At 36.9% G+C, this 24,623-nt stretch overlaps 1 protein-coding gene across 3 annotated transcripts in view; it reads left to right on the top strand.

Annotated features, from left to right (window-relative positions):
* Positions 1-24,350: 24,350 nt before the first annotated feature.
* Positions 24,351-24,623, top strand: part of ST3GAL6 (ST3 beta-galactoside alpha-2,3-sialyltransferase 6) — a 138,580-nt gene continuing 138,307 nt past the window's right edge. The window contains exon 1 of one of the 3 annotated variants that reach the window (XM_074214310.1): positions 24,351-24,549. The gene's annotated coding sequence lies outside the window, so the exon portion shown is untranslated. The remainder of the gene's footprint in view (positions 24,550-24,623) is intronic. The other 2 variants (XM_074214311.1, XM_074214307.1) reach the window with 2 other exon arrangements.

Below are 24,623 nucleotides of genomic sequence, written 5' to 3' on the forward strand. Positions count from 1 at the left end.
ATGATAATAGAGAATTCAATTTAAAAGATATGATACAGACTATAAGTACTGTAAGAATTCAGACAAATGTGAGCTAGAGGAGCCAGAGAAGGCTTCTGAAAGAAGATTGGGGATGGGGGGAGGAGACATACTGACTTTTTTGACTGGTTAGGATCTGAATTTTCAGTTCAGAGAAGAGGGTGTTCCCTGAGGGATGTTTCTGATTTTTCCAATTAAGTGATCATTATTTGACCATAATATTAATGTATCACTTGATCACTTGCCCCCTCAGTTCTCTCCCAGGCCATCACCCTTGCACTAGCCACTCCCTCCTCTTTTCTCCATCTTGACCCTGTCCTCCTCTCTTGAATTCCTAGTCTCCTTATCATTTTGCTGATTATACCCTCCCAAGCCCCAATCTTGGATCACTCCCATCATTCACCACCTTCTTTTCTACTCATGTGCTGCTAAACAAAGGCAGAGAAAATCATGTAACTGTTCTGAACTAGGTCCTCTACAAATTTATTTTTCACAATTTCAATTGGACCCTCACTGCTGCTGGGAGATCCTATCTATACCTTACTCTCCACAGCATATTTTCCAAATCTTTTCATCCCTCTTCAAATCTCCCATAGTTTTCCCACCACCACTCTCTCAGCTGAGAACTTTGTCTCATATTTTAAAAGCCATTCTTGCTATGAACTTCCTCTTCCCTTCTTTTCCTCATCTTACATCATTAAGATGTCTTCTGCTACTACCTCTTCCTTCACTCCTGTTTCATAAAATGAAGAAGCCTTACTATTTAACAAGGCTAATCTCTCTAACCTGCTCAAGTGAGTCTATTTCTTTCTCCTCCTCTCTACCATCCCACTCTATCCCTTATTTTTAGTCTCTCCCTTTCTATTGACTCATTCCCTACCAGGTTTTCAGGACACCACTTTTCCTGGCACTCTTCCCTACAAGGTTTTCAGGACACCACTTTTCCTGGCACTCTTCCTATATATATATCTGGTTTCTTTTCTAGTCTCCTTTTCTGAATCCTCATCCAGATCATACCCCTCCAGCCATAGGTAACCCTCAAGGTTCTGTCCTGGGCCCTCTTCTATTCTCTCTTCTCCCTTCTTCACTGTCTTGTTTTGTTTTGTTTTTGCAAGGCAAATGGGGTTAAGTGGCTTGCCCAAGGCCACACAGCTAGGTAATTATTAAGTGTCTGAGACTGGATTTGAACCTAGGTACTCCTGACTCCAGGGCTGGTGCTTTATCCACTGCACCACCTAGCTGCCCCTCCCTTCTTCACTTTGTGATCTAATTAGCTACTATGAATTTAATCACCATCCCTATGTTGATGATCCACAAATCTACCTATCCAATTCTGAATTCTATTCTGAACTTTAATCTGTCATCTCCAATGTCTTTCTGATATCTCAATCTGAATATCTAATAAACATCTTAAACTCAGAATGTCTGATAATGAACTTTCCCCTTAAACTTCCCCCCCTCACTCATCCATACCTTCTTTATCACTGTAAAAGAGTATCAACACTCTTCCCATCCATCAAGCATCAAAAATAGGAGTCATTCTAGATTCCCCTTATCCCCCACTTCCCACATTTAATCTATTAGCAAGGACTATCAATTTCACCTTTATCACATCTCTCAAATATGCCCCTTTCTCTTCTCTGACATTGCCATCACTCACTCTCCACAGAATATTTTCCAAATCTTTTCAGGTCAATACCCTCCAATGGTTCCCTGTCACTTCCAGAAAACAATAAAACAATTCTCCATTGGATGTTCAAGAAACCCCTCCTACTTTTCCAGCTTTCTTATATTTTGTTAAATGTCTGAAGGCAGATTTGAACTCAGATCCTTCTGACTCCAACTCTGGTATTCTATCCACTAGCCCCCAACTAGGTTTCCTTTTAAGTACCAACTAAAATTCTATTTTCTACAGGAAGTCTTTACCAGTTCCTTTTAGTTCTAGCACTTTCCCTCTGTTAATTATTTCCTATTCATCCTGTATAAAGCTAGTTTTTGTAAAATGTTTGTTTCCTCTATTAGCTTCTTGAGGGTAGAGAGTGTCTTTACCTCTTTTTGTTTTAAATCTCCACTGTTAGCACAGTGTCTGATACATGGAAGGTGCTCAATAAATGTTTATTAATTAATTTAGGTTCACAAATAAATGAAAGAAGCATTTTTTAGCACTTAGTATTTTTCGCATTTTTATTTCTTAATTATTTTTTAAATTAATGAAAATCCTTTCTTTTTCCTTTTCCCCAATTATCTTTCTTTCTTCCTTTCTCTCACCTCCACCCTATCCTCCATGCCACTGAGAAAGCAAAAAAATTAATAGAAACATGTTCTAATGTTTCATTATGAGATCCATCTTCCCTTCTTTTCCTCATCTCAAATCATTAAGATGTCTTCTGCTAGCACCTCTTCCTTCACTGCTGTTTCATAAGATGAAGAGTCCTTACTATATACCAAAGCTAAAGTCTGAATCTGCGCTCTAAGTCCATCCTAAGTCCTCTGCAATTGTGGTTGGTTCTTACATTGATCAGATTTTGTTTTTCAAAATTATTTGTCTTTGTGGTATTGTTGAATTCTAATCCATCCATAAATCTGGCTGGTATTTTTTTCATCATTCCTCTAATTATTTATGATGTCACATACCTATTTGGAATGTTTTGATTCCAAAGCTGAAAATTAATATTTCTCCAATATTACTTAATATAAAATTTGTTGTTGTATCATATAGTTCCTTTGTGTCTTGGAAAGTACAATCGCAAGTATTTTATATATCTTATATTTTAAATATAATTTCTCTATTTCTTCCTATTGGTAATATCTATAAATTCTATATATTATTTTTTGGAAAATATTCAAAAATACTGATTAATGATGTTTCATTTCAACAACTTTGTTGAAGTTGTTAATTGCTTAAATTAATTTTTAATTCATTCTCTAGGGTTCTCTACTAAGTAGCATATCATCTATAAAAAGTAATCATTGCTTCCTTTTAAACTTATGCTTATTTGCTCAATTTCTTTTCCTTGTTTTATTTCTTTAGTTAGCAATTTTAGTATTTCATTAAATGACAGTGGGAATAATGGAAATTCTTGCTTTAATTCTGATCTTATTAGAAAAGCCTCTTACTATCTCCATTGCAGATAATTCTGGTTCCTGGCTACTACTTATCATAGTATGAAAGGAGCTATTTATTTCTGTTTTCTAGTGTTATAACTTTTTTTAAACTAGAATAAGCAATGTTTCTTGGATAAAAGCTTTTTCTGCATTTATTGATATAATCATATGATTTTTGTTGGTTCTGCTGAAGTTGAAGATCATGCTGTGAAGTCACAGGTTCTGGTGATTTTTGTCTTATTTTACTCCATCTTCTTTTTTCTCTCCCCAAAAGCTGTTATCCTTCCTGTAACTTGATCTTGATTTATAATTTTTACTCTGTATTCTTCCTCAGGGGAATTCTTTTTATAGCCTTCAAACTACCTCCAGGGCTTATTTCAAGTTTTATAATTAGGACCCTTCCTTTTGCCTTTCCTGAAGTTACTTTAAAAGCCTTAGGGCTTACAAAACTTTCTCTTTCCTCCATAGCTAGCCACAAGACTTTCTAACTTATAATCAAGTGAGGGAGATAAGACATAAACACATGAAGAATGAACTAGCAATAGTATATTACAGAGTGTATTTTTGGATGGATAGTTGGGTAGTCCTTATAAAGGGTAGTCATTACAATAATCTGGCATGACCTCACTAAGAACAAATCACATTTCACTAACCTTATTCCTTTTTATCACAAGGTCATTAGAATGACCAAGGACATGAATTACCTATAGTAATCCAGTATTTCAGTAACATTTTTTTAACAATCAATTGTTCAACAAGAATTTATTCAATGCCTGCCAGGACTTGTGCCAGTCCCTGAGGATACAAATAAGGGTGAGACAAACCCTGCCCTCCCACTTAGTGATCATATAGGGGCTACAATACAAAAAGGAAGTTTTGGTCTATGCAAGAACAGAGATTGGGATTAGGACAAGAGATTGCCAAATCCTTTCCAATAACAGTGGAATTTCATTTTTGTTCATAGAGCAAGAGGTAGAAATACACTTGGTACAAGGGCACATGGCAAGATGCTCATGAAAGGTAGGTCCTAGTATCATGAATACTGGGTGGATGGAATATTTGTCAACATTATCAACCCTCAGACCTGAAGACCAGTCTAGAATACGTGCAGTCAGTACTGTAGCTCATCAGGAACATTCTATAGAGATCACACATTCCTAGTGTCTCCTCTATTCTCCATAGCAGCCTGTGATTGTAATAAAGTAGCCCTTAGTGAGAAGATCTCATCTCAACATTCCTTGGACACAATCTCACACTTTTTTTTCCATCAGATCAAGCACAGGTGCCCTCAACATCTAACATTTTTTCCTGCATTCTATATAACAACTCTAGGAGACAGGCTGCCCAAGTATCATGATTCCCAATTTACAAAATGAGAAAATGAAATCTTGAAGCAAGAGAGACTTACTCAACTAATAAATGACAATACAAGGACTCCATTGGGCAAGGCGACAAGGTCTCCTACCAAATTATTCTTAACTGGAAACCTTTTGTAGGGGAAGCATCAGCGCTGTAGGAAAACATTGCCTAGGCTTTAGTGTTAGATATAAGGCAAAAGATCAAAATCAAAGCTCACATATTTTCATTAAGAATTCTTAATATGGGATCCATGTTAATCTACCAATCCTTAAATGAAACTTAGCATTTTCTTTAATTATGAATGTAGACAACATACATTGTTCTGAGAGGGATCCTATCAGCTTCACCAGATTGCCAAAGAGACCCATGACACAGAAAAATTAAGAACTCTTGCATTAATGAATTCCACTAATTAAGATGCATTTGGGTCTGAAGGGAGGTGCTTTTGATAGAAGAAGAAGAATATTCCACCAAAACACTTGATGGAGCTACTTGCTTCAGATAATTCTGTTTTTTTTTACCCTTGTAAAAGAGTAGTTTCTAGGGTAAATCAGTATAAAGTCTGCTTCCCAGGACAATTACTGAGAGCAATAAGCTAAAAACACTGCCAGTGCCAGGGTTGTTGAGTTCAGGATACTGGGTTGTCTCCCACAAGGTTGGAGCAAAGATGATGGTCAAGGAGGTGGTGATGGTTTGACTTGCCTGGCACTTGCTGTCTCCTTTCCCTCCTTCAAGATTCTCCACTGCTTCAACTAGACTGGCTAAAAGCCCGGCGTATGACTAGACCCTTCTCCAAAGTTTCTGCCTCCCTGGATGATGGCTATATGGACTGAATTATAAGCAAGACCAGTGGTCTGAGAAGTGTGGCAACTCCCCAGACTATATGCTAGCTTGTGACAATTGATTCTCTTGATGGATAGGCAAGTCACTTCTGATCCCATGCTACTTCTTGGGGGAGGGTTCTCAAGTGGTAATAACTAGCTTGAAGAGATAACCCTGATAATCTTGTCCTGCTGTCCTGGTAGCCCCTGGGATTGATGCAACAGAAGCCAAAAACAAGAAAACTGGAGAGACTTGGCAGTAGGCTACAGTCTCTCAAGGTTCAGAAAGGCTTTTGTTATTGTTCAGAAACACTGAACTTCTGATCCAGAAGTCCAGGCATCATGACAATCATCTTGTCTAAAGAACAAATTGAGGCACCATTTCCTGTGAATTAGGCTTGCAAGAGATCATTCTTCATTCTCTCTCTCATAACAAAAGACCAAATCTAAGGTCAGCAACTAGACAAAGTCTTAAAATGGGACAAATTTGATCTGTATTTCTATTATCTGACCTGTATGACTATTCTTAACAAAGTCACCAGCTTCTCTCACTTTTGAAGCTTCTTAGAATTAGCAGTGGGAAGCAGAGAGTTCCAGGACATCTGGGTTGACAATCAGGATGGGTTGTTAAGTTGTAGCTAGTTTAGAAATTGGGAATACCCAGGGATCACTCTCCATCTCTGAAATATATTTGCTCATGTGACCCTGGACAAATCACCTAACCACTCCATGCCCCTAAACCATTCTCCAGGGTTAAAAATGCAGAAGAATTACAAATGTTCATTGGGAGAGGGAGTTTTCTCACTGGGAATCCTCTAATTACAGATTCAGTTCAAAGTATGTGTAGATAACTAAATTATAGTGTGTTGATTAAGGGACAAGAAGAAAGGTAAGTGAATCATCATGGAAAAGCAGTATCCCCCAGGGCAAGGGGAGAAGGAAGTCTATCTGCTTTTTTGGGTGACCAACTATTTGAACCTTTTTATCTAACTTACAACCAAAGTCTTCCATGTGTATTATATCCCTCATCAGAATGTGAGCATCTTGAGAAAAGAGACTTCCTTACATTTCTGTTCATATCCTTAGCATAAACACAATGCTTTATGCATAACAAGTCCTCATGTATTTAATGCATTAAAAAATATATCCTGGGAAGGGGTCCAAAAGTGTGCCAGCAGGTTCATAATATAAAACATGTTAATAGCTACTGATCTAAAGGCTCTAGGATCTTTTGAACTCCTCCCTCAGATAGTTTAGTCTATTATCCAATGAGATGAATACAGGTGTCCATTGGCTCCATCAGGTTGATGATTTACTAGACCCTCTTGGAGATTTTCATTCCATATTTCCTTCAATATCCTTATTAGATTGACATCTCTCAGTCTAGAATGGTTCTAAGATATCTGACCTTTATTAAATATTCCAGCAGGGGCTTCATCCCTTGCCTGACACTTAGCTTCAAATCAGTGATATTTCTGTCCTATGAGAGTATCCAAACTTTGCCAAAAATTCTCCTTAAAAATGTAGCAAATTCTGAAAAAATAACTTAATTGTCCTCCATGAAAGGGGTACTCATCACTCAAGTGCAGACCAAGATAGGGTACTTATCTGATAGTCCTCCTTGGATCTATTCAGTTACAAATGTGAATTCCGGTCTTTCCCACTAGGTGACATTGTTCAAAAAATGCTAGGATCTTCCTGTCCCTTTGATAATTAAGTAGCAGAAATGCCAATTGGCTCTTGCAGAAGTGTTGAGACAGGGTGCTTTTGTTGTTACAAGAGTTTAGTAATAAACTTTTGCAGCTGCAGGAGCTGTTTACTCAGGTTCTACACCATTCCCAACACTATATTCAAAAGAAATGGAAGTAATCACTCGCTGTCTTATATACTTCATGACCCCAGATATAAGCTCTATTCAATCCCCATTCCCTCTCCTTACCCATTCCACAAAATAGAATTTAGTAGACTCTCAGAAAACATGATCCAGAATTGTCAAAATCTAATTGAGCAGCCTGTCATTGCTGTTCCCTTCTCTTGCTGGCATCTTTTTAGAATGGTGTGAAGGTGTAGAGGACATTTGAATCCCAGGTCATTACTCATGTCTGCATGAATTCTCTACCAGGTCAGGGCTTCCTTAGAACATAAGCAGAGCTGGAATTATATGGGAGCATATCAAAGGTTTTAAAACTGAGTACAGTCTTAACATTTTTACATTCAATATTGTACTCCAGTAGCCTTCACACTCAAGCTATTTTTGTCCTGTTGTCTATTCTCTTACCTGATAGATAACCCTCACTGCTATTCTATCCAAGAATCCAAGTCAATTCCTTTTTTTGTTTAATTTTTTTGCTACATTTTAAATTACAAATTGTCTTCCTCTGTCCCTCTCCCATCTTCACTAGAGAAGACCATTTGACAAAAAAAAAAAAATGTGTGTGTGTGTGAAACCATACTATGCATACTCTTATTTATCAGTTGTTTCTTGGAGTTGGATAGTATCTTCCTTTGTGGTTGATTTGAGTCTTTATAATGCTCAAAGTAACTTAGTCATTCACAGCTATTCTTTGAACAATATTGCTGTTACTATTTACCTTGTTCTCTTGGGTTCTCTCATTTCACTCTGAATTATTTCCCATGTTTCTCTAAAATAATTGAGTTCATCATTTCTTATAGTTACAGCAGGATTCCCATCACAATCATAGACCACAACTTGTTTGGTCATTTTCAAAATGATCATACTCAATTCAGTTCTCTAGATTTCTCTACTTGTTAGCAGTTTTGTCTTTGTATGGGTAGACTCTAACTCACACCTTTCCTTACCTTTCCAGCTCCCCTTTTCTGTTGTCTTCCCTATTACAAAGCAAGGGATCATTTTATTTGCTTGTGTTTGTCTCCCTATCACTCAACAGTGTCTAAGCCATAAATAGATGCTTTCTTTATCTAACTTCCTCCCTACTTCCTCTCCTAGTCATTTAGTCACTCATCATTTCCATCTATCCAGATTGTTCTTTCACTATATAGGCACTCTCTTCTGCTCTTTCACTCTTTCTCAACTTCCTCATAAAACTTTCCTCTACACTCTCTTGATCAAATCAGATCATCCTCTCAGCAGGTGTGGTCCATCCACATTCATTAATTCATCATTTCAGAGATGTCTCTCTCTACCTTCAGTGAACAATAGCAGTCTGAAATTCCTTCCTTATTTCCTTAAATAAGCTCAATTACTAATTAATAGCTGCTTCCCTCCAAAGCCTAGAGGGATAGGGCGTATACAGGTGTGCCTAAGGTATAGATAGAGATTTTCCTATCACTGCTCAGCTCTTTAGCATCCTGGCTTCTGGCCAAAAAAATAAATAAATAAAATGAAATAAGGGAGGCCATGATGTCACTGTTCTCCAGATCTGATTGTAATTTCCTTAAGGAAAGGGAATGCTTTTCACATAATATTTCTTCAGCTAAGGTCTGGAGGAGTAATTGAATTCCCCTAAGGTTCTTCCAGAGGAGCACATTCTCTGTCAAACTGAACTGTCTTTATTGTGGTCCCAGTAATAGATGTATGTTTGGTATCTGAGGAACAAGTTAGGTTAACTTGTGAAACAAAAGGTCAGCTGCAGCATAATGAATTTTTTCAGGTTCAGCTACTCTGAGAGATTACTAAATCATAGAAGGTATGATATACATCAATCAAGAGAATGGTTATACACAATGGTGTGAACACAGATCCTGGAAGTACTGAAATGAGTGAAATCTCTTCTCTAGTGGCTATCATAATATTAGGCATATAGCAGGTTCCTTTTTTTTAGAAAACTGAAATTTATTTAGCCCTGGTCAGAGCACATCTGGAGTGTTCTGTTCCATTCTAGGTGCTACATTTCAGGGGACCTTTGACAGACTGTGGTAAGAAAAATCAACTAGAGCATTCTAAGGTTGAGAAGGCCTGCCGCCAGGGTCTTCTCTCACCTTCCTGGCTGGCTTGCCAATTATTGTCAAAAATTGCCAATAAAGCAATTTTACAATAACTGAAGAAACAAAATCCAAACTATATAATTTATAAGCAAGGTGTACGGTTGCAGGACAAATTTGGTCCAAGTTTCCTCAGCAGGTATAAGGACTCTGAAGAAAGATTTACAAGGGCTTTTATAGTAAAATAGTTACTATTTTTAGCATTACTATGTTAAAATTTAAGCATTTTCCTCAGTTTAACTGGGGACACTGATTGGTTACATCTCCCAGCTAGTGACACTGTAATAAATAATTCCCATGAATTTATGTGACTTATAGGAAAACCAAACTCAGGAAAATGAGATTTAACTCTAGCTACTGTGCAGTGATGACACAAAATGGAATTGATTTGGTTCCTTCAATTGAAATGCTACTAAACTGGAAGGCACAGGTGCTAATTGTTTTTATAGGCATATCAATCTCCACAAATCTTGCCAAACAAAGCAGTGGTAGCTGCAGAAGGGAGCAATGGATTGAAAATTTGTAGGAATTATTTAAGAGCTTCAGGTAATAGGCACATAATGAATATAAGTGGCAGCAGATGGTAGCTGTGAAGTTGACTGGGCTCCGGGGAGTTTCAGGATATTGGGAATAGAGAACATTTGGAGTAAACTATGCAGTTTGGTTTTTGAAAACGGGGGAAGTTCTGGGAAGGTGAGGAGGTTCCAAAATACTAAGGCCATACTGCTTCCTGCAGATCTTCTCTGTAGTATGTGTGTGTGTGGTTGCTGGTAAACCTTGCTCAGGATTTAGTAGCTTGGTCAGAGTTGAGCATATGAAGAGTTCTGCCCTCAGGATCAGTTAAGCTAAACCTTAGTTTAAATTCAGAGCACATAAAGGTTTTCTATCTGCCTCCTGCAGTAGAGAAAAATGGTTTTACTGTGTTTGCCTGTAAAGGCCTCCAGCAGAGAAAAACTTGACCTCCAGTCCTCAAGGTGTAAGAATGGGATCCAGATCTCTGGAGGGCCTTTAGGGGGTACCTTTTCCAAGCCTCCATAAGTCTGGCCCATGAGTACATGGCTTCTTGGTCAAGGCAACACAGTGTGCCTATGTCCTCTTTCCTTTGCTACAGCGATGGCTTAAAAGGTCAGGAGAGCCACCATGAATCCCAGAACTAGAAACCAGAGAAAAATTTGTTGGCAGCCAAGCTTTGTGTACTGGAAACATAGGAAGAATATTTATTCCAGGAGCCTGTAGCAAGGAAGTAAATCATCCAATATTATTTAAAACTAAACTTGGTGAAGTGAGGGCTAAAAGTAGTTACTTTAAATTTAAGTTCATTGTCCCCAGAAACCAGGATGGTTCAGCAAAGAGTATATCCCAGTTTGGGGGGAAAAGATTTTTTTGTCCTTTGTTTCTCAATATGTCTTCTCAGTAAATATGCTCTTGAAAAATCTAATTGATAGCAATTGGCTAGAAGATATTACAAAATGGGTGGCTAGGAGGTACAGGGAATACAGCAAGGGTGCTGGAGTAAGGAGGGCCTAAGTTCAAATCCAGCCTCAGACACATTTACTAACTGTGCAACCCTGAAGAAGTCACTTAAGCCCATTGCCTCTCAAAAAAAAAAGATAACTGAAATTAAAATGACTACATGATATTTGGGGCACTGATTAATAACATTGGGGAGAACACAATAGGATGGAGACTTGAGCCATAGCAATAGAAAAATCTCTACAGCCCCTCAAGGTTAGCCTTTAAACTCTAAGAAATGTAATTTGCTATGCATTGATGAAATAAGGAGCCCCTTCCTCCCCCCACAGTAAATATGGATTATTAATATATGCAGGGATTACAGATCCCAAATAGAATGTTCCTCCAGGATACAAGGACAATTCGAGGTCAACCTCGGAAACTAGAACTAATAAAAGTTGACATTAACTGAATGAGGTCAGCTATTGGCAGTATTCACTCTAGGAAGTGGCTTATAAATATGTTACTGATTAGATGAGAGTGATTTACAGGTTTAAACAAGGAATAAGGATGTTTCCCCAACTCCAAGAAGATGAAGATAAATTAAACTGTGACCTAATTAATTTGAATATATTTAAGACACTATCCTAATAAAATCTAGAATGAGTAGCAATGTACATGAGAAAGGTTGCCCTGATTATCACTGATTTGAATTCTCTGCCATTTCATTAAAGTGGGGTAGCTTAGGGTCTTTTGAGAGGAATGTGAGACTCAAATGGGTTAAATAGCTTGTCTGGGAGCCATAGAAGAATTATCTATCCTAGAATTAAAATCCAGAACCTGATTCCAAATCCCCTAGTCTTTTCACCATACTAATGGCTTTCAACTCACATCTATTTTTCTTTTCCTCTAATTATATGCTAATTAAACAATATTCTGTTTTGAAATTAGAGCTCCTCTATTGTATTGCTTTGCTTGGAGGTGGGGATGAAAAACTCAAAACCTTGTAAAATAATGATTGGTGGAAACTATCATTGTACGTGGTTGGAAAGACAAGTAAACAAATAATGAAATAAAAGTAAAGTATCAGTAGAAGTTGACCCAACCTAACAATTCTAACTATGGGTTGGGGAGGTAGTTCACACAGGACTACTTATACACACATACACAGGCTCACACAAAGATAGCTAGATATATTCATTATTATATATGTGTATATATATATATATATTTATTCACAATACAACATGTGTGCCCATACACACATATACATATAAATATATGTGTATATATGCCTATATATATATGGCTGCAAATGCACATAGAAAGAAGATTAAGGCCCACCCTCACGTCAGAACAACCTGAGTTCAGGACATAGACAATTGTGTTAACCATATTTTCCTCAGGCTAAAAATGAAATAACAAAAGTTAGTTTTATCCATGAAGTTTTATTCTCTAAGATCTTAACCAAACCCATGGGTGGATGATCTCATTAAAGAGACCAACCCCAATACAAAATTTTTGGAGGCATTTTATACAGAAAGGGCAAAGAATGATAAAACTGAACTAGACAACAATGATATTTCATATAGATGACATAGTCCTACATTACGATCCTCTCATAAATTATAATATTTGCTTCATATTCCTAATGGTGAGAATTTCCTCTTTGGCAGGAGAGGGAATGTTTACAAATAACCAGGATTGCTCCCTCATCATTCATTATCTTGTGATTTGTTAGCTAAGTAAAGGAAGTTATTGATGCTATTACAAAGCTGACCAGGTAGTATTGACACAGGTTAGGTCAACATTTAGATATAGGAGACAGGTCTTGACATGGTAGATTGACATTTTTACACATAGAGACAACATTTATAACTATTAGTTGGAGGCTGAGAAACCAAATTTTTCATTAGAAATATAGAATAAGACTTAGGCAGTTGAACCTTGTATTTGGTCTGTCAATATTGTATTAATTATGTCAATATTTCTTTCAAACATGCTTCTTTATGTACATAATATCTTCTCCAATAGGATGAAAGCCCCTTTAGAATAAGGAACTTTTCATTTTTTGTGCTCAGCTTCAGTACCTCCAAGGGTACCACATACCTACTAGATAATTAATAAATGCTTGTTTTTATTTCTTTGTTTTTTCCAACTACATGTAGTGGTGGTTTTCAACAATCATTTTTTTTTTTTGCATTTTTCTCCCTGACACCCTTCCCTTCCCCATGCCCCTGACAGAAAGCAATGTAGTAAGGGCTCTGCATCTATATCCATGAATAAATGCTTCTTGACTCTGAAGGAGAAAAAAAAAGAAATTAGAGTCTTGTGTGAACACAGAAGTTGGAAATATTTATATTAATTACTTTATAGGTTATTGTCTAGGTCAGTATTTTTTTAAGAAAGATTTTATTTTGAATTTTACAATTTTTCCCCTAATCTTGCTTCCCTCCCCCCCACCCACCAAAGAAGACAGTCTGTTAGTCTTTACATTATTTCCATAGTTTGCACTGATTTAAGTTGAATGTGATGAGAGAGAAGTCATATCCTTAAGGAAGAAACATAAAGTATAAGAGATAGCAAAATCACATAATAAGATAATGAGTTTTTTTTTAATTAAAGGTAATAAGTCTTTGGTCTTTGTTCAAGCTCCACAATTCTTTCTTTGGATACAGATGGTATTCTCCATTGCAGATACCCCAAAATTGTGCCTGATTGTTGCACTGATGGAATGAGCAAGTCCATTGAGGTTGTAGGTCAGTAGTTCTTAATCTTTTTTTGTACCTGGGACACTTCTGATAGGTAAAGCCTTTTGCCTCCAACTACATTACTCTTTCCCTCTGTACTGCCCATACATACCCAAGTAAATGCAACTATGTTTTTGCAAGTATATTTTAGTTTGTTTTGGATCCAAGTAACATTTAGGGAACTTCTGGCATGGAAATTCCAGATAGCAATACAATTATGCATCTGTCATAGAAAGTTGTCTGGGCCACTAAAGGGATAAATGACTCATCTATCCATGGTCACACAGCTATTATGAGGACTTGAACTAGGGCCTTGCTGATTTTGAAGTTGGCTTAAGGTCCATTGGACTATACTGACTACTTCTGTCAGCTCAAATAGAGCAACTCCCCCTGCCCCATCTTTTGTCTCCATGCTTTTTCCTCTCTTGCTGCTATCTTGAATGCTGATTCTTAAAGGGCAGCCTCCTAATTCTCAGTATAAAGTCATAATTCTCCAAATTTCTCCCATCAGATCAATAGTCCTTTGTAATTATATTTGAGTCTATAAATATTTATATGTTTCTCAACATGGTCTTATTTCTATGGTACCCTTGAAATTATTTCTTTTCACTCCCATTTATATTGTATTTTATAGGACATCCCCAAAATTTTGGTTGAGTTTTAAGCTATAAAAATTTTATACAGGGTGTCCCAAAGTGTTACTGCAGTTTCAATCTATCTTTGACCTTAGATTCTTAGGGGGTTTTTTTTAGGTTTTTTTTTTGCAAGGCAAATGGGGTTAAGTGGCTTGCTCAAGGTCACACAACTAGGTAATTATTAACTGTCTGAGACTGGATTTGAACCCAGGTACTCCTGACTCCAGGGCCAGTGCTTTATCCACTGAGCCACCTAGCTGCCCCATGACCTTAGATCTTATCAGTGATTTGATTTTTTAGATTTTTTCACAGTTAACCCTTTCTCTTTTAAATTAGTTTGCGTTAATTTTGTTCATGCAAAAGCTTTTAAATTTCTTATCAAAATTATATAGTTTGTTTTTTATATTTACTTCTATAATTTGTTTGGTTAAGATTTGCTCATTACCCACAACTGTGAAATATTAATTCTTTGTAATATAAGCACATATATGTAAATAATGATACTAATATTCTGCTTTTTAAAAGAAATTTTAATGGCAAGATACTTAATATTCAAATCTAGTATCATTTGAATTTGTGATAAAAGAATAAGATGTTACACTAAACCTGAATGGGATAGTATGTATATATGAATGTATATATACTTGTATTTTTAAAAAATATTTAACTATATTTCAATAGTTTCCTTTATATTCATTTATATTTTGTGTATTTTATCCATTTAAAAACATTATTATAAGAAGGATTCAAAGACTTCATCAGATTGCCAGAATGGTCCATGACACAAAAATGAACCTAATGACTATCCAGTCATTTTTCAGTCTTCCCAACAGTTCTAACCAAATATATAGTTCTCTCCTAGGTAATTTATATTTTCAGGTTTATCAAATACTAGGATATTGAGTTCAGTTATTTATGATTCTTCCTTGTCTATTCTGACCCACTGACTTTCTTTGATATTTTAAAATTAGTACCAAAATGATTTTGCTGATTGCAATACTATAATGTAGTTTGTAATGCAGAAGTGTGATTTCCTCTAAGGACTGCTTTAGTTATATCCCAGAAAATTTGGACATGTTTTCATTATCATCATGGTCAAGATAGTTGTTAATTTTCTGTGATTTAATTCTTTAACCCTATTCTTTCCTGGTTCTGCTCCTTTCCTTCTTTAGTTGTAATGAATCACCTTTTCATAAGATCAGGGAAGAAGAATGCTGTAATAAGTCTGGACAATGTTCCTGAGGTCTTATGGATCTCTAACCGAGATGAAAAGGCCCATCTCAGCTATGTCAGCTTAATTCCCCTTCTCTTTTCAGTTGACCGAGGAAAATCAGTGTAAGGGTAGGAGAGTGGATGGAAGGTATATATGAAATTTTTGCAGGAGTGGAATCCTCATATAGGTTTCATGTCAGTTTGCATGTTCTTGCCAGAAATCTGGAGACTGGTGAGACTGCTTCTTTATGAAAGAAGGAGGTTGAGTTAGGATTTCCCTTTTCCTCTGTCACCCCCCCCCCCCCCCGCCCAAACACACACACTCCAAGTATGAACTATGATCTTATAAATCCTCAGTTTGCTTAAAAAGTTTATGGCTCGGGGGCAGCTAGGTGGCACAGTGAATAGAGCACCAGGCCTGGAGTCAGGAGGACCTAAGTTCAAATCCGGCCTCAGCCATTTAATAATTACCTAGCTGTGTGACCTTGGGCAAGTCACTTAACCCAATTGCCTTGCAAAAATAAAAAAACAAATGAACAAACAAAAAAATTTATGGCTAAAGTTCCACATTTCTACCTACAACCTGAATGATCACCAGCAAGTCCTTAACTGCTTTGGGCATTGTTTCCTATAAAATGAGTGGGTTGGATTAAATTACCCCTAAACAGAAATGTGCTTATAAATGGGAGAGGGGAGGGGGCATTACACTAGACATACTTGTGAGTTTAATCTGCATTATTAACATTTTTCTCTATTACTTTCTTAGATGAGAGCATAAGAAAATAATATTAATAATAAATAATAAGCATAATAATAAATCAAGTCCTGTGGTATAAATGAACAAAATGAAAATTTAACCCTTGGTTCTTACCACCTAAGCCACGGGTGCTGGCTCTGGCAAACTCCTGTATAGGTCCCCCTTTAGCCCTAAAGTCCTATCCAGCTCTTCATTCTAATGTTTGCTTGAATTAGTTGATTGCTATTGTTACTATTTTAAATGCTTTACCTTTGTCATACAAATGTAATTTATAACAGTTTTTAATAATTATAACGTTCTATATTCTCTTTAGTCACTAATGTTTCTTGTTCTTGTATACTTTTGATTAGTTATTTTTATTATATATTCTAATAGAAAGCAATATATGCATAAATTGTGGCCCAGGTTGCATATCCACTGTGTCCTCAGGTCCTCCCAAACTAGTCATTCATCCTGAAAGAAGAGAGGAAAGGGCCAATGGGGGGGCAGCATATGTGACCTACCTCTAAATATTTATGTGACCAAATTGACTTGCCCACTCAATTCACATTGATATTGTGTGTGTGTGTGTGTGTGTGTGTGTGTGTGTGTGTATATATATATATGTATGTATACATGCCACATTTTAGGAAGGACAATGAGTAAAGTAGGTCTAGAGAGAAGTTAACAAGATAAAGATAGAGATAGCATGCCATTAAAAAAACTAGTGATATATAACGAAGAACAGATTTTCTAGTGACTCAGTTTTACAAGATTGGAGTTATTGTTGACTCTTCATTCTCCTTCCCTCAAGCCCCAGTTGTGGTAGGAATAGCCCTCATTTTATGTAGGCATTGATGATTAAGATAAATGTCCATTTGACTCAACCAACAATAGTTGGCAGAGCAGTTATTCTTGTTAACATACTGACTCCTAAGAACTCAATCATTCATAATACATTGACTTAGATTAACTATCATAACTATGAGTTTCTTCCCATCTCCATATGTTTTTTGTCTATGCTTTCCTTCTTGGTGGAGGTGGGAGAAGGCTCTAAGGACCCACTGAGGTGTATAAAAATGACCCTGACTGATGATATTCAGTCTTATCTGTGTGATGCCCCGTCTACCTTCCCAATCTACAGGTCTAGGCATATGTCCTCCAGTCCCATCGTGGTCCTGTAGTTAGAATAGCCCAAGCCTTCAGGTGAAACCCTGACCTTAGGGGACTCATTCCAAGTTCCCCAAGTCTGGATCCAAAGATCTGAGCAATTCCAAATGACTTAAGTAGATGGGGGTTTTCAAGGAAGGACACCCTAAAGTTTGGGTGGAACAAAAGGAACATTACCACCCCAATTTCAGATACCAAGATATAGTTTCATTTAATGCTAAGAGACACACCCCTAACTCTTAGAGAAAAGGATAGCATCATCCTCCACCTACACAACCAGCCCAGTACCTCTTCCTATTACACAGAGATAATCTACTTGTGTGGGCAGCCATGTTCTCCAAGAGAGCTCAATCACCCACACAAATTTCACAGGTTCATCTTCTTAGACCTGTAATGGTGATACAACAGGGGAGACACATTGTTAAAGCTTGATACTACTCAGATGGGTCTTTTAGAAGGCAGGTTCTAATTGCTCCTGATAAATGTTCATAAGTGGAAGCAGGAGGGGCAGCACAAATCCAATTTGCCAAAACCACGTTTTAAGAATTTTATCCCCTCCCCCCAACTTTTTTAAAAACTATATTCCATAGGGAAACCAACTTAAGAGGGAATTCTTTTTGAGGCTAAGGTTATACTGAATTCCACATCTTTGCATATAAAGGAAAGTCTTCATCCAGGGTCTTATTTAACTGATTTTGCAAAAGTAAATCTTCTCCGAGCATCTTAAGAACATGGAACCATGAAGTGCCAGCAGCTGTCATCAGAGCACACTATCATTAACCACTATTGTATTGACTTAGAGGTTGCATTTTAAGTTTCTGCAACCTCCCATGTGAAGTCTTGCCCACTTCTCTGTGATGCAAAAAATATGTGACGAGTCAGGTGGAGTGAGTTGGTAGAGATAATAGCAGAGTAAGTCTGGGAATCTCATAGCCCAAGATATCAGTGGAATTTTAACACATTCTTTAACCCTAAACCTCTGGGCCAAAGGCCATGCTTGATACCTGCCCATTTTTAACCTCCAATCCCAATAGCATTCCCTTTCATTTGTGTGGTTCTTAAATTCATCTAATATCTCTGTCTTCAAGGCAAAATCTTTAATTAAAAAAAAAACTCATTCATACCTCTATCCAATTACTAAAAACACAATTTGTTTTTATTTTTCTTACACTAGCAATCCAGTTTTTCTAAAAAAAAAAAACTTTCATAAAGGCCAGAGGTATTTGCAAAATATTTATTCCTTGTTAAGTTCCTTAACCACCTAATTGTCTAATCTTACCAAGTTAGGAAAGACTTCAGAGGGTTTTTCCAATAAACCTGAAAAGTGCTTTAGCCTCAGGTTACTCCTAATTCTGGTCATTCAATCATCTGAAACTTTTTTCCTTCCCAAATTATTCTTCCCCCAGTTCAATCACAAAATTAACCTTGAATTTACAGAAATTTAATCATAAAACCAAATATTCTAGCCAGGTCCAATTTAAGTCAATCCATTGATTCAGGTTCAGTTTTGGGAAACAAATGATTAAATCTACCCAAAACAGATGCTGTTTCCTTCTGCCTCTGAATTAAAGTTACTCAGAATATCAGTGCTATACCAAAAAGAACTACAGGGTAGTGAGAGCTCTATCAAAGATTAGGAATACCAATTTCCCATGGGTTAAGGTTTTTTTATACTGGAGACCTCCAGATATATCAAATCTCAAAAATAATTTCAGCTTTGGTGTAGGGTTTTAGTTAAGGGAAGGCAAGAAGGAGGAGATAGAAGGGAGGAAAGGGGGAAGGGAAAGGAATACAGGGAAGGATGAAGGATGGATGAAAGGAAGGATGAAGCATGGAGGGAAGAACAAAGGATGAAAGAAAGGATGAAGAATTAAGGGAAGGGAAGAGAAGGGTATAAAATGTACCAAGAAAAAAGTCATTACATAAAATTACTAAAAGGAAACTCAGTATATAGTATGAAGTCTCTCTCTGAAGTCTATTTGACTCCCTTTTGTGGCTTGTTGTTCTGCTACTAATTGTTTCACATAATCTCACCTGGGCCCTCATACTGTATCAAAGCAATTATTTTACATCTCCCTAATTGCATTAGGATCCCACTCATCCCAGCAACTTTTTTTTTAATTTAATATTTTATTTTCCCCCAATTACTTGTAAAAACAGTTTTCAACATTTGTTCTTTAAAATTTGAGTTTCAAATTCTCTCCCTCCCTTACCACCCCCTCATTAAAAAGGCAAGTAAATTGATATAGGTTTTACATGTATTACCATGCAAAACATTTCCATCTTAGGATGTAAAAACAAAACAAAGCATGGATCAAAATAAAGTAAAAAGAGTTTGCTTTGATCTTTATTCAATTCTTTCTCTAGGGATAAATTGCATTTTTTTTCAAAAGTCCTTCAGAATTGTCTTGAATCATATTGCTAGGTCATTCACAGTTGATCATCTTACAATATTGCTGTTTCTGTATATAATGTTCTCTTGATTCTACTTATTTCATTTTGCATCAGTGTATTAACAGGTTTTTCTGAGAGCATCTAGCTCATCATTTCTTATAGCACTATAGTATTGCATCATGGTTTACCACATATAACACAAATTGTTTAGTCTTCCCTTTTGTTTCCACTTTTTTTTAAAGGTTTTTGCAAGGCAATGGGATTAAGTGGCTTGCCCAAGGCCACACAGCTAGATAATTAGTAAGTGTCTGAGTCTGGATTTGAATCCAGGTACTCCTGACTCCAGGGCCAGTGCTCTATCCACTGCACCACCTAGCTGTCCCTCGTTTCCACTTCTTTTCACCAGAAAATATCTGTTATAAATATTTGGTCATATTTTCAAATTGATCTACATTATGGTTGAATCAGTTCACAACTCCAACAATATATTCAGGTCTCAGTTTTCCCAAAACCTTTCCAACCATTTGTCATTCTCTTTTTCCTGTCCTATTAATTAATCTAATAGGTATGAGGTAGTAGCTCAGTATTGTTTCAATTTGCATTTCTTCATTCAATTATAATTTATAGAGTATTTTTCAAATGGTTATTGATAGCTTTACTATTTCATCTGAAAACTGACTGTTCATATTTTTGATCATTTATCAATTGGGGAATAATTCATTTAAATAAATTTGACTCATTTCTCTTAACATTTGAGAAACTTGCTTCAAATTTTTTTTCAGTTTTTTTATTGCTAACTGTATTTTCCTCCATCCTATTTCCTCCATTTATTCTATTCTCTCTCTCTCTCTCCTTTTACCGTATCCCTCCTCAAAAGTGTTTTGCTTCTGATTGTTATCTCCCCCAATACACCTTCCCTTCTATGAGCACCATCTTGTCTTCTCTCATCCCCTTCCCCTCCTACTTTCCTGGTGGGTAAGATAGATTTCTATACTCAGTTGAGTTTTTTTTCCATTTCTGAGACAATTCGAAAGAAAGGCTTCAGCATTCCTCACCACCCTTCTTCCTCTAAACTGTAAATGGAATGCTGGAAAGCTCCCTATTTTATTGATTATCCATTCCCTCCCTCATCTCCCTTTATACTCCCCTAATCTCCCTTATACTCACCTTTGCTGAGTAGGTGATTCTTAGTTGTAATCCTAGCTCCTTTGCCCTCTGGAATATCATGCTCTAAGTCTCCAATCCTTTAATGTGGAACTGCTAAATCTTGTATTATATACTGATTGTGATTCTATGATATTTGAATTCTTTTTTTGATGCTTGCAATATTTTTTCTTTCACCAGTGAGCTCTGGAATTTGACCATAATGTTCTTGGGAGTTTTTAATTTGGGAATCTCTTTAAGGAGGTGATTGGTAGATTCTTTCAATTTCTATTTTACCCTCTGGTTGTAGAATATCAGGGCAGCTCTCCTTGATAATTTCTTCAAATATGATATCTATTTTGATCATGGCTTTCAGGAAGTTCAATAATTTTTTAATTCTTTCCTAAATCTATTTTCCAAGTCAGTTGTTGTTCCCATAAGATATTTGACATTGCTGTCTATTTTTTTCTTTTCTTTTAATTTTGTTTGTTTCTTTTTTTTTTTTTTGACAAGACAATAGGGTTAAAGTGGTTTGCCCAAGGTCACACAGCTAGGTAATTATTAAGTGTCTGAGGCCGAATTTGAACTCAGGTACTCCTGACTCCAGGGCCAGTGCTCTATCAACTGCGCCACCCAGCTGCCCCCCGTCACCCTACTTTTAGAGGATGGTACCACAGTTTTGTGTTTGAGGATCTGGGACGAATTCCAGGTAGTGAGGTGATACTGAAAATCTTTTCTAGGTCGTCCTCGCCCTTGGCCAACACAAACTCAGTCAAGTGGAGTAACTATTACTGGGAAAAATCAACACTCTTAAGTCCATTTCAATCTGATTTAGAATTTTTCCATTTGGCCAATTGTGTTTTTCAAGGCATTCTTCTCACTGGATTTTTTACCATATGACCTGTTCCTGGTTTGTTGGGGCCCAGTCTGTTCTGGAGTGGCCTAGACTGTGCTCTACTTCCATTCTGACGAGGAAGACCTTTCTTGCCAAACTTCTAATTTGTCTAGGGCTTTACTTAGAGGGCTTTGGAGGAATCTGAGGGAAAGCTCAGGTGAGTCCCAGCCTTCTCTCTGCCATTTTGGCTCTGCCTCCCCCAGCCTCCAGTACTTTTTCTAAATTGGTTCATTCTTCAAATTTCCCATATTTGTCCTCTTCCCTTCCCCTCAGAACTTTGCTTCATATTTTGATGAAAAAATTGAGGTCATTCCCTGAGAGATCCCTCTTCTCTCATATCATTCAGATGTATTTTGCAACCATCTCCCCGACTCCATCTCACATGAATGAACAGCCCTTCTCTTTACTAAGACAAACCCACTCGGCATGCACAAGTTCTCCTCTCCCACCTCATTTTCTCTAGTAGTTGCCAGTTTGTCATCCCAGATCCTGTACTGATCTTCAGTATATCTACTAGAAATTTCCTTACTGCTTTCAAAATAACCATGTGTCTCTCATTCACAAAGGGGAATGGAGATATGGGATAAGTACCTGTTAAAATTGACTCATTTCTCTATATATTTGAGAAACTTGCTTCAACATTTTTTTTTCACGGTTTTTGATTGCTAACTGTATTTCCCTCCATCCTATTTTCCCCATTTTAAATCCTCACATATAAATCTAAACCCATTATCTTTTTCATAGAGAAGTGTTTGAGGTCAAGTTTGAACCTGGGTCTTCTTGACTCCAGGCCCAGTATAGTCTGTCTATGTACCATCTCGCTGGTATTCCAACTGTATATTCCTCTAGATTTGAGGTCTCTGCTTTCACTTTAGAGAAAGATTAAAGAAATCTCATCTATTACCAGTCAGGTATTAGAAGAGTAAATGTTTACTTCTAGTGTGTAATTTAAGATTATAAGATAACTATGAAAGGAAGTTAAGTTTTGTATGTAGTAACTACTTGTGAACTTTCTAATTTTAGATTTAGAGTTCCTCACATGAAAAGGGCGGGGGGGGGGGGGGGGGGGGGGGCGCGGCAGGGGGAACCAAGAATTCTTCCTCAAGATGTCACAGCCATGTTTTGGATTTCTAAATCATTAAATGATGCTTAATAAATTTAATTTTTATAATAATAATTATATATGTATGTGTATATAAACACACATATATGGTACTGTAGAGACATGTGTGTGTGTATGTGTGTATACATATGTGGGTGGTGCAGTGGAGAGAGCACTGGGTATAGAGTTAGGAACATTTGAGTTGAAATCTGCTCTCAGACACTTACTGTGTGACCCCAGGCAAATCATTTAAATGTTTGTTTCAGTTTCTTCATTTGTAAATGAGCTGGAGAAGCAAATGGCAAACCACTCCTGTGTTTGCCAAGAGAACACCAAATGTCCATGAGTCAGACATGATTGAACTACTAGCTATTTATACATATATTATACATATATAACATATATTATGTGTGCAAATATATCTAAGATAAACACACACACAACTAAAAGTAAGAAAGAAAATACATTGTTTTCATCAAGCCTTTAACAGTCAGGACCATTGTTTTCCTTTGTTAACTTCTCTTTACTATCAATCAAAATGCTGTATCTGAGATCTTATTATCTCTTCTAAGTAGTGCTCTCTTACTACTCTTGAAATAATAGAATTGTGCAAAATTTGACAAGACAATAGGGTTAAAGTGGTTTGCCCAAGGTCACACAGCTAGGTAATTATTAAGTGTCTGAAAACAATCAAAACCTCTTATCAATAGTAATATTAGCTCATAATGAATGAGTTGTTAGGAACCACAAAAAAGTTTGCTTACACAGTAATAAATGTGTTGTTTTATATCCTTTACCTAAAATATAATAATCAACAGGATACAAGTGGGGGAATCATAAACTGTACATTGCAACAAAATCATACAAGGTTGAGATAAACTATTTCCCAATCAGTATTTCAACATTTGAAGGAGACCTTGGCATGCCACTGTTTAGGGTTTCTAGGCTGTTCTTTACTGGTTTTAAAATAAATCACATAGAGAATGGAATAATGGGTGTGTGCATGTGTGTATGAATAAAATGCATATTTAGGAGGAAAAACGTGGAGATTGACTGAAGAGAGTTGGTTGATATGGAAGTAAAAGAAGTAAGGAGACTCTTGCCTCACTGAAATTGTATCCCTTAACAAATTCATCAGTATAAACATACAAATGTAGACAAAATACACATCATTTTCTAAAGATATTGGCTAAAGTACTGGGTCTAGACTCAAGAAGACCCAAATTCAAATCCAGCTTCAGAGAATGACTGCAACCCTGGTCAAATTACTTAAATTTCTTTATGCCTCGGTTTCCTCACCTGGGATAAATAATATCACCTGCTTTGTCAGGAGGATGACAAACTTGATTTATGATGATTACTTGCCTGCACTTTGTTTCTGAGGCAGCAGGCCTAAGTTCAATTTCCACCTTCTTAATAGGTGTTTGAATTGGGTGGTTCTTTTAAATCTCTGAGTCTAAGCTTTCTCTTGGGTTAAAAGAGAAAATAATAATAGCCTTATCTATTTCATAAGGTTGTGAAATCTTTGGAAATGTAAATGTGGTATACTCACACACAAGTGCGAATTGTGGATTAACACTAAAGGGTAGGGGCCAGTGAGGAAGTGGCTTTGGTCTTCCGGGCAAACGCATACAGTGGGGAAAAGCACTGGCTCTGAGGTCCAGAGGAGTCTGAGGGGGCAGAGTCCGAAAGACTGGTTTTCCCAGCGCCTCCGGGGACCCCGGCGAGTCACTCAGCCCAGTTCCCTCATCTCTAAAACGACCTGCAGCGGGGAAATGGCAAACCACCACCAAGGTAGCCCAGAAGGATGGGATAAAACAGCGTTTACTCTCCGAGAGAGGCGAGCTCCCCTAGCCTCCGGGGTGCAC

Source organism: Macrotis lagotis, chromosome 1 (genome assembly GCF_037893015.1).
Source record: "Macrotis lagotis isolate mMagLag1 chromosome 1, bilby.v1.9.chrom.fasta, whole genome shotgun sequence".
NCBI lineage: Eukaryota > Metazoa > Chordata > Mammalia > Peramelemorphia > Peramelidae > Macrotis > Macrotis lagotis.